Genomic DNA, 12290 nt, shown 5'->3' on the forward strand with positions numbered 1-12290 from the left:
CATTGATAATGTGTTCAATGCGGATGATATCCCTGGAAAATGAAATCCCATGCTATTAAGAACACATAAAAAAAGTAAAAAGGGTCACTTCTAATATGACTAAATAAACATCCCATTAAATGTGTAACTTGTAGGTTTTGAAAACATATAGAGCGCTACAATGTGTATCCCGTCCATCAAAGCCCTTTATGTAAAGATGTATTGACTCATTACATAGACTTGCCAGACAGGTCCCTCTGTTTGAGGTCATTTGCAACCTTGTTGTCAACAGGTATTGAGATGAATTGTGTGTGGTGGAGTTTGCAGCGAGCCTGACCACAAAGCCTGATACTCCTGTGCAACAACACAGGGCCATTTAACAGTCGGAATCTTGGCTAAATACACCAACACAAAGCAAACAACAGTAAAATAGTATTCATTTCATTTTTTCCTTCCCACATAAGAATATAAGTGATCAAAAATGATTCATAGTATTAAGTGTATAGTACAAAGCCTCTTGGTTGGTTGGATCTATTAAAACCTTAACAACATAATAATAATAATAATAATAATAATAATAATAATAATAATAATATGAGGTCCAGATGTTTAACACTCCCAGCTGTATAGTGTCCCCAATAGACAGATGTCTACTAGCGCAGCAACCCTTTACTTGATGGCCTTTCAATCTGGTATAAGCTTTCTATCTATATGTGTGTGCCTTAAAAGTGAATAGAAAACAATGCCTTTCTATTTACACTTCATAATTCTGTTTATTAATTATACTTCTGTTTGACATCCCAAACCTAGATTTCCCATATATGTACCTCCTCCTTGTGCGATCGATAGAACATTTTGATGATATTGGTGTTTTTTTTTCTATTTTTAATTTTTGACAAACTAGTAATCAGAAAAAAAAATTAAAAGATTGGCAGAAAACCAAAAATCATTGTTATATGAAACGGCAATAATCACCTAGCTACAAAAAAAGTCTCATATACCTTAGTGAAACCGTTTATGTTAGGAACAGATACATTTTAAAACATAGGAAACATTTTAATCCTAATTAAATAATAATACATTTAAAGGTTATGTTTTATATAATATTTTAATGTATGGTTAAGACATTAACCATTAGTATGACTCTAATCATCGTCACAAAATGATATTGCTATGTAGACACAATGTATCGACTGGTATTTAATATCAAATATATCAAATATTTTCACACAATTGTTTTATTTTTAGTTGGCAGGGAAAAAGAATATATGTATATTTCACTCTCTCCGTATTTCATATCTATCTAGCTATCTCGAATAAGCAGAAATATACTTTTTCAGAGCCCTATAATTTCAGGATAGGTCCAGTGCATGTTTAAAGTGTGTAAATTAACTCGTTAATGGCCAGTGAATGAATGCAACAACATGTGTGGGGGACAACAGGGATTGCCTATGTGACAGGCTTGGGATTTTTTTTTAGGAAATACTTAATACTATGTTTTCCCTTCTGTTTAGTTATTTATTAGAATTCACGTGTATTATCAGTTCCTGTGTGACAGACGGGATTATGAATATGTGTATCAGAATGCCATAATGTTAGTGAAGTGGTAAATGCATAAAACATATGTATTTTCCTTCTTAGAAAGGCCTTTAATAGCTTAACAATCACAAACGTCTACTCTTACTGTGTTTAAAAGTTAATTCATACATTATAATAATTTTTCAGACATTAAAAAAATATTTGGAAAAAGTTTTTTTAAAGAAAAAATAGGGATCTACAAACACTTTCATGTGTACTAAAAAAACTGAAAACGGAGAATTTCATGACCACTATAAATGCAGGTCAATATCTCCGGTTTTTTTAGGTAATAGTACCAGATTTATTTATTTTTTTAGTAACCCCCCTCCCTCTCTAAACCTTTCTCTAGTGTCGCCTCCACTGATTCAGTCATGTGAGTCAAGATCCCCCATTAATGGAGCCCAGATCACAAACACGTCACATTATTTGCTTTCTTTAAAGGGCCTGAAAGCTTATATATTGCTGGAATTTTATAGCCTTAGCTGTCATCGCTTGGTCAGGGAAAAATGAGAAAAAAAAATTCGAAAGAATTCATTGTTAATTTATTGACTTCAAAATGTGTGTATATACCGTATATATATATATATATATATATATATATATATATATATATATATATATATATATATATATATATATATATATACATACATAATCGCACACGATTTCCAAATATATATGTATGGATCAGGCTGTTTGCAGAACATATTATTTATTAAATATAATGTGGTGTCTACATATATTATTGTATGTGGGAGTACGAATTGATTATTTCGTAAAAGAGAAATGCAGCAACGTTCTACAACTATATAGTACATAATAAAAAAACATAATTACCATACTTAAATTCTGCATGACAAATGTGCTCATTATATTAATTTACCAAAACTTTAGTAAACCGTATGGACCTCATATCAGCTTAAGAACAACCTTCTCAAATAAATAAATTTGCCTGCCTCTGCCTATTTGTCTCTTTAATAAAGGAAACTTAAAAGAAAAATATAAAAGATCTACAGACGTTTGGCATCGTTGCCTTTTACATTTATCTCTTTTTACTTTAATGAAAAAACGCAATATTTGCCCTAATGCAAGCAGTACAATATTTATCCAAAGAAAACTGATAGGGTTTGTACCTTTCTTTGTTTTTCTTTCGTGAAAGTGAAAGTTCTATTAACGTTTTCCTTCTCGGAACAACCAGCAATGGGGTATTTTTCTTTAAAATAAATAAATAAATACCGATTATTAAGCGCATTATAACCGATTATGGGTTCTGTTTTGTGCTTTTCAGCATTGATTCCAAAAAAATAGATTTTGTTTCGAATGTCCCATGCACTAAAACAGAGCAGCAAAAGCATAACTATTTTCATGTTGTTTGTTTTGTTGTGTTTGTGGTGAACTTAAAATGGAATCCCCTTACTTGTGCTGTTTGTGTGATAAATTACCTTTATCTGGAGAGGTTTGAAAAATTCGGGAATAATGTAAACCAGGTCAATAGAAGGGGAATCTGCTTATTATTTGCAGTGCCTTTTTACAGATTGGAGTCACTGATTACACTCATCAGACATTTATATTAGCTTATTAGCCAGAAATAGATAATCAGATGACAAAATAGGTCTGTCTCACTGCGCTAAAAATCGATTGGAAGTATCACTAAAACATATGGCCAGTTAGTAACTGCGACAGATAGAATTACAAGCCTGAGGAACGGTGAAATAAAACGTATCAATAAGGATTGGTTTAGCTGCTGGAAAGAATTTAAGACGGTCTAAAAGTGTATTTGGGGTGTAATAAACTCTTTAGTCAGACGATCCTTTCTAAAGCTAGAATGCATCACATGGTATCAATGATATGCCTTATTTCGCTACGATACTAGCGTCAACTGGATTTTAATAATGTCAATTATATTTTTGGAATATGTATTACTTATAGAACCCCCCTTTTATTATACACGAATATATATATATATATATATATATATATATATATATATATATATATATATATATATACATAGAAAGATAACTATATATATGTAAAGAGAGAGAAGGAGAGAGGGAAATCTGCACATTGTAATTGTGATCGCTGGTTTTCATTGCTAACTTTAAACAGGATTATGTGTCAGTGCATACTGGCCATTTAGCATGAGAGCCCTCCTTGTGTCAGCCCCTTCTCCAGCCTGATCCCCATTACACATGTTTGTGTCTCTCTAGATGAAACTCAGCAGGAAACTGATATTGGCACCAAATCGAGAAAACGTGTCCAGGGCAACATTATGAGTGTTAGTTCAGCAGTTTTCTAAGAGACCATACTTCTTGTCCCTGTCATCTTCCCATTGACAGCTTGCAGTATTACGTTCTTCATGCCCTTCTGCTAGTGATGGCCCTTTAACCTTTTTTTCTGCACTGCTCCTATGTTCTTCTAAGGTATCAATCGATTGCTTACACAATATGGCATGTGAAACTCTCTTTAAGAACCCATCATCTGCCACAGGATCAAATACCTACTTACCTACTTACTCTGACTACAGGGCAGACTGCTATTAAATAGTATTTCTTTGTGAATGTTAGTGAGGGTCTTAGTCTATTCCCACAGTGCCAGACAAATATGGTTCCAAAAAAGGTGCTGCCCCTCCTGCTCCATAAACGGATAGGGTTAAATCAGAAAGAAATCAAGGAGAATAATATTAAACACTTACCTTGTTACTGCACAAGCCTTGGTCTGTGAGATTGCTTAAATACTTGAGATACAAGATCTGGGCTTTGATCTTCCACTGTGTCTGGAATAGGACAAAAATGTTATCTTTATCTGTTCATGTTAGAGGTGCATAATTTTAGATAACTTTCTACCCTCCCTCTGTCTACTAAAAAAGACTCATACAAATGAGGTAATTTAATATAAATATGAAAAGCGGCACCAGACCACAATTAAGTCATCCTCCTGAAGCATAAAGTCTATTCTTGTGGACTTAGAAGCTGTATGTGCTTACTCAGGGCTAGTGCTGGATGTACTTACATGTGTTCCACTGCTAGCTAGATTGCCCGTGTCCGCTTAAAAGGCACTTGTAAAAAGATGGGAATTGGAGAAAAGAGTGGGTTAAATCGTTTAGTTAAGGAGCAGCCTAAACCTTCTGGCGCCTGTTTCTATAGTCTAAAAATATTGCAGCCTTCATCTAGGCAATTTTGACAATCTGCTGTAAAAATATGCTGGCTGTTGCTGTAAATTGCCTCTGATCAATAATTCAGAGCTTGTCAGAAGCCCATATCACTAAGTTCCAGGAAAAAATGAGTTCTGGCTGAGAGTGTGGGGTTAAACGTGGGTTCTACTGTCATAGATGCAAGTATATATATATATATATATATATATATACACACACACATATAAATATGTGTGTTTATATATATATATACACACATATAAATATGTGTGTGTATATATATATATATATATATATAATATAAATTTATATTTAATAATCTGAAAGTTTTACTTCTTCGAATTCGTTCATATATCTCAATTGTGAAATTATTATAGAACATTTTAATCCTAATTAAATCTCAGATCGCAGTAGCAACCATCTTTAGCTTCAAAGGAGACTATTACTTAACCCTTACGTGCCAATGTCTTTTTGTCACTTATAACGTTATGATGCATTAAGCTGAGACTGCAATAAAAATCTTACATCGTGGACCCTCGTGGAAGCTTATATTGCATGTTTTCAAAATGAATTAATGAATGGGGAAGACATTGTCAGGCAGATGAGATGTTGGTTAGCCTTTCAGATGTGCAATCTCCTGGCCTGTTTGTTTAATTGGTAAGTGGACGTTTTGGAGACACTATCGACAGACACATTGCCATTCTGGGAAATAAAGAGACTTTCTGCTTTCTAGAGAGCTGTATAACTGATTGAGAAGTGTCAATCCATTACATATGGGAAAGTTAATCATTACTTCAAATAACAAGTACACCATCCCCTTTGTCTTCTGATAGAGAGGGGTTTCTAATTATTTTCTGTACGGTATAGTTTCTTTCAGTAGTGCACTAATCCCCTTTAACCCATTGTCTCACAATTAGGGCAATGCATGGTTAACCTAAATCACGTTTCCGTCTATCATCTATCTATCTATCTATCTATCTATCATCTATCTATCTATCTATCTATCTATCTATCTATCTATCATCTATCTATCTATCTATCTATCTATCTATCTATCTATCTATCTATCTATCTATCATCTATCTATCTATCTATCTATCTATCTATCTATCTATCCATCTATCTATCATCTATCTATCTATCTATCTATCTATCTATCTATCATCTATCTATCTATCTATCTATCTATCTATCTATCTATCTATCTATCTATCTATCTATCTATCATGTATACATACTAGAATGGCCAATGATCTTATGCTCCGTTCACTTTAAGGCAATATGGTTGTCTTCTAACAATGAATATCTGATTGTAATCATAAGACAAAGCCGAATTATGGTATGTGATTGTATATAGTAAGCAGAAGTAATGGAGTTTCAATGATCTGTTCATTTTCTCACACAAACATAACCCAATGGATCTTTGTGCATGTATATGGAAACAGACAGTACCTTGAAGCGAAGGCGTTATTTAGTAAATTAACATTGGGACCCTGTAAGAGAAAATGGGGTGGTTGTGTCAACACTGGTTCTTATTTAGTGTCAGCTTCGGTTGAAAAGGAAAGGGTTTGCGAATGGGGTGAGTGTTTAAGAAGAAATAAGCGTGTAATAGACACTGTGCAGACCTCACACACACACACACTGCTGGGTATTTACTGTCCTTCTGCCAAAGTAAACCTGCCCCTCCTTCCACTTGTTCAGATAAAGCACCATCTAACCACCAGGAATGATTGTGGGCAGTAATATGATGTGCCCGTTACAGAAATACCACATACATGCTGGGGAAACACGAGCATTACATATATATATATATATATATATATATATATATATATATATATATATATATATATATATATATATATATATATATATATATATATATAATGTGTGTGTAGAATAAAGTTATACACATTCTTCAGTATTTAACATCCTCAGTATGAACGAATGAGTTATTCTTTCTTATCTCGTGTGTCAAATAATGTATATTTATGGTTTAGAAACCTACACTACATGTGTACTACGGATTTTGATGATAATAATAATAATAATAATAATAATACCTTTTTGTTAAGTTAGTGCTCTTTTCTGGTGTCAACTGATTCGTTTCCACAGGCTTTGTATGCTTATTTTTTTGGCATAGATCTCAGATTTCTAAAACAATTGCAATTTAAAAAAGCACCAGCTATGGGTGTTTTTTGTACATGAATTAAGTTATGCTGACATCTGCCAGGTGACATCTCCTCTTAATTTAGCTCAACGATGGAACAGCAATTGGTCAGACAGGTGCAACGCACTTACCTTCTGTGCCATTAAGTGACTGTCACTGGTAGTGTATATCAGTGTCACTACTGATAGCCCATAGCATAGCTCTGTCACTGGTTTAGTTTGAACTAAATGTATCTTTGTATATTGCTTAAAACTGTAAATAGCTAGTGAGTAGAAAGGTGGCCCACTACCTTATCATTTTGCTTCACATACCACATACATATTGGATTATGATTATCTAGCTCTGTATGGTATTTATATAAAAACAGTTAATCTGTCAATCACAGCTGTATAGAGATAAAGGTCTCTAATCAATCCATAGTGAATTAATTGGAGCCTATAAACTATATGTACTCACAGGTGTCAAACCAAAAGAGCACCATCACAGGCTCATTTTGGTTTAAGATGGTGTGTTGTGACTAGGGGCTGGGGTTTACCTTTTAGTGACCCAATGATGGCTGTTTAAAGAAGACTACCATCAAATGTTATGACTAGTTTTAGAACATTTTTTTTTTTCAAAAAGCAAAGTTTTCAAAAATATTGTTTTAGTTTTTCAAAATAGTTTTTGCTCTTTTGTCTTAGCTAAATCTTCTAGACAAACGCCCTGACTCATCATACTGCCTGTGGTAAATAATAGAATGGCCTAGTCGTATTCACCCATGTAGACTCTCTCACTAATGAAAGTATGTGGATATACAAATTCATTATCTTTGCCATAAGGAAGCAACTCAATAATGGCAACTCAACAATTGCAGTCTACAGGTCTGCAGATATTATTTTTTTCTTGATATATTTTTGTGCTGTTTCTATAGTGATTGTGGTGTTAGGGGTTGTGTATCACTGTACAACAATCATACCCACAAGACATTCTGAGCTCCTACAAAAGAGGGACATCAGGGGAGGAAAGAGTCCCAACAAAAGGCTGCCCACGTGTAGTGTGGAACCACATTTTTAAGGTATGCTTTAAGTATTCAAGTTTTTTATCATTGGTTTACATGGTGCGTGATATATAAGGAGCAACTCTGGTGTAAACAGGTAAATGTAGTGCAATCAAATAAACATTGACTGATCTGGTGATTAAAAACAATCATTTTCAAAGCACTTTTACTACTTTTTATATGGGCTCTTCATATTTGAGGGATAAAATCACAAAAAAATATATAATAACCAACTACCAAGCTACCAAAGCACAGATCATAACAGCTTGTGGTATGCAATATGGTATGGAATGTATCTGATATTTTCCCTTGTATGTGTCCTTTCATTCAGGTTTACCAACTACATAAGCAGGGGGGTTGTAAACAGCACCCTCTACAGTCAATAAAAATATACACTGAGCACAGCTGCATTTTGCCCCCATGCCTGCTGTGGCCTGATCACATGCCCTTCTTGCCCACTCCTACTTAATCTTCTAGAAGCAAGTAATGGCAACTAAATAATGTCTGAGACCTAAAAAGAGACCGTGTCCCTTGATTGAGCAAATAGACTTCCTAGTGGCACTACTACTGGTTGTCTGTGTGTAGTAATCTTGGATAGAGCTGTCTTGTTTTCCTTTTTTGCCTACCTGCAACTTCTCCTTGTGATGAGGACAGTCACCTTAGTAATATAATATTTTCTTCTTCAAACATCTGCTTGCAAAATAGTAATATGACAAAACAAACTTGGCTATTGAAGAGGAAAGCCCACACACTGCCATTTTCTTTGGAGTACAATCAGATAAATGCCATTAAAATAATGAGCTGAGCAGCACTGTTTTGTTCGCTTAAGCTTTGATATTATATACCTTTCCTGGACTTAAACAGATTAAGGAAGGTATGGTTTTACACAGAAAGGTTTGGCAAGGCAGTTAATGTGGCCCTGTGAGAGAAGGAGCTGTGTGACCTACTACACTGTAATTCATTCTGGGGCCTAGTAAGTTGGTTAGTTAATTTTCACAAATGTCTTTCTACATATTCTTATTTATAAAGCTGTATTTACAACTATTAAAAGTGTATCTCGTGGATAGTGGAAGGAGAAAATTGAATGCACTGCTTATATGGATGCAGTATAAAAATAATTGCTGGAAAATGGAGGCCTTGGCTGCCATATTATAAAAAGAGATCCTTTGGGTTAACAATGGTTTAATTGGTTGATGCCAATTGTTATTTCAAATGTAATTGTTTGATTATAAAAGGACATCTGACAATGAGTAGCCTGCTTTGAGAAAGGTTTACATGACCTTGATGCTTTAGTTTACATTTATGGAAAATGATAAAGCTTGTATACAAACAATTTGTTTTACATTCTTAGCTTTAAAATAATACCAAATATACAGGAGTTTACAAAAATTAGCTGTTATTTAGGACAAATGTGGTGTTCATTTTTATTTGCTAAAGGCTGTTAGGACCAGAAACTTAAGTATTTAATACACTTCAGAGAATTGCATCATGCTCCTTATGTTTTGGGCATCATTAGCATGTTTATGCACTGATGGATCATTTTAGAAGGATTAAATGAAATAAAGTAATTTTCTGATTTTAATGATAATAATGATGGCGATGATCATGGTGATGGCAGCGTCCAATCTTTGGTAGACAATCCACGTCACCAGCCGCAATGAGCTACAGCTTTCACCGCGTTCAGTTGAGATGCTGCATAGGTAAGCAAAAATCAGGGGCTGTCTCCCAGACCTATGCAAGCTGTTATTGATTTACGACTCCCATAACTCTAAGTCAAGCCTACAAGAACTGAAGCAACCCAACGTGTCCACATAACCCCTGTGCCACATGCAGATGCGAGCCTTTCCCAGGTTTTTTATACACATTTACTCCGTGGCACAAGTAACAAAACCTCGCATTGTCTGTAAATCTGACATAACCGCAACTTCTACCAAATTACAAAAGTTTGCAGACAATTTGGGCATCTCTGGCTTGTGTCATAAGGGGACGATTGGTTTCCTGCTCAACGATGCATTAGAAACTCCTACTAGACTGTTTAGTGTATTGTAACAATGTTACCGTATCTTTTATACATCTAGAAAATGTAGCGGATTATCTGTACAAGAACAACTAATGTATCCAGAGAGGATTGTAAACATGTCTGACATACAAGAGAGATAATTCGGAACACAGACACAGTATATCCCACTCCAGAACCAACAGACAATCGGGATTAAGCAGACGCTGCGTCCACACACAGCAGAGCCTTAAGGCTTGTGACCGGGTCCGAGATGCTCCTGGACTTTGGCTAATGACTGGAAGGAGGGGTAACAAGTAGCTGGAAGAACTGGCCAATGTTTAACTGGGATGGCTGGCCATCAGATCTTTCTTTGTTTGCTTGCAAATTAATCACCCAGCGCACAGTCGGCGCCAGTGTAGATTTATCGCACTCAGGAGGGTGACTGGGGCGGCCACAGGACACAAAGCCGGTTCGCACCTTCCTGCTTTTGATCCCAGATTAGAGCCGCCTCCCCTTCCAAGGCGAGTCTCCAGAGGTCTGAGGATGGGAGAGGTCACTGGCCTGGGACGGTGGGGATGGCACTGGAAGCGCCAGGGCACAAACCTCAGGGGCAGACAGGGACCAGGGAGACCACTGTGACAGTGATTCTGATTGAATGTGCCCCAGTATTAATAATATATGAAATAATGATATATATAGAGAGTTTATATATAATTTATATATGTATATATATATATATATATAGGGGATGAGCAGTGGGCAGCGGTACACTTTCAGACGCACAGCCCACTTCTTCTAGAATTACCCATCAGAGTGGGCAAGTAGTAACAATGTAACATGCAAACATACAACATTTGGAACCAACTTCTAGGTGTCTGTGTGTTTCACAAATATCTTGTTGTGCTGTCAATTGCCAATCACTTACCCCACCCTCGCCTGCCCTTCCACAAACGCAATCATGTTGTGTGTGTATTCACGCTGTGCACATCCACATCGCAGTAAAGTCAGGGATCCTAAGCAATGCAGATGTTGGGACCCTCGCCCCCCCCCCAGTCATTCTGTAACGTTATTCTTTGTGGCAAGAAGAGGTGAAAATTGGAGCCAATTAAGTGACACACAGCTAAAGGCTACAGACCTCAAATCAATTGTAACCACAAGGATTTACTATTCCTTTCAAAGGGAATCCACGTATACAACCCATCTGAATGAAATGATAAACCTATCAATATCTATAACAGATAATATATTAAAAAAAAGATCAATATTCTATGGTATTATATTCATGTTTGGAGATTTGGAATGCCATAATTACACATTTAACAAACACATCTAATGCATGTGTGACTGTATATGTGGGTGCATATGGATATATATGTATATGTAAACATGTGTAATAAATACACACTTCTATATAATATTGTAAAGCCACACAAGCCCTGGAGAGGATGCGGGCTGTCTCCAGTAGCCCTGATCCCTCTTGTTACAGACTGAGCCCCCTCCCATGCTCTCTGTGCCGGTGAATGAGACTGATCCGAGACTCTGGCCACTAAACAGACTTGACCAGGCTGGCGCCGAATGCTCTTAAGTATGTGAGTCAAAAATGCAATGTTGGGAGAGCTAATCACTTCAGATGTTCCGCTCCTATCTCACTGCATTTAGCTCACAATACTGCTCCTTTCTTCCTCCACTTACAATCTGCTTTTGCATCTACCCCCCCTTTAACCCCTTCAGACGAATGGACTTTGTGTTATGGTAACTGCTGCGGTTTTATTTAACGCATTCCATGCCAGGGGTGAAGGCAAGATTTTAAAGTAAAATTAAATATATCGAATCTATTTTTTGTAGATACATTATATATTTATTAGTGTGGACCCTTATATGTACACACACATAAAAGAAGTATAAGCGCAACATAATTGATATAATATATATATATATATATATATATGTAGATATATATATCTACATATATATATATATTTAATGGATATGCAAATTTTGTTGCATGTATAGAAGTATTATTGTGTTTAGCATATGTAATATATGACCCTCAACTCTATCAGGGCAGACAAGACAATAAAACTGTCTGGCTGGAGGCATTAGTCCCCCTGTTCCCAGCAGGGTAACCCTTTTTCCACCCCACCCCCTCCCGTTTTGTGAAGGATCCAAACAGCAGCAGACCCAGTGACTGGACATTTCACGGTTTGTCTTACAAATGATGTCTTGATTACTGGACAGATAGGATCAGGGTGAAGAAAGGCTACAGGGCTGGCAATCTGTCCGTGTGATCCCAGGGCTAGATATCACACGGAATTAGTGCAAAGAAGAAACAATGATGTCTGGGAGATTACAGGCTTTATCCCTGGAAAATACA

The 12290-nt window shown here is 35.9% G+C and overlaps 1 long non-coding RNA gene across 1 annotated transcript in view; it reads right to left on the minus strand.

Annotated features, from left to right (window-relative positions):
* Positions 1–12290, minus strand: part of LOC128499920 (uncharacterized) — a 38007-nt gene that overhangs the window by 24358 nt on the left and 1359 nt on the right. The window contains exon 2 of the long non-coding RNA XR_008354837.1: positions 4253–4333. This is a non-coding gene — a long non-coding RNA (uncharacterized LOC128499920). The remainder of the gene's footprint in view (positions 1–4252; positions 4334–12290) is intronic.

Source organism: Spea bombifrons, chromosome 1 (assembly GCF_027358695.1).
Source record: "Spea bombifrons isolate aSpeBom1 chromosome 1, aSpeBom1.2.pri, whole genome shotgun sequence".
In the NCBI taxonomy this organism is placed as follows: domain Eukaryota; kingdom Metazoa; phylum Chordata; class Amphibia; order Anura; family Pelobatidae; genus Spea; species Spea bombifrons.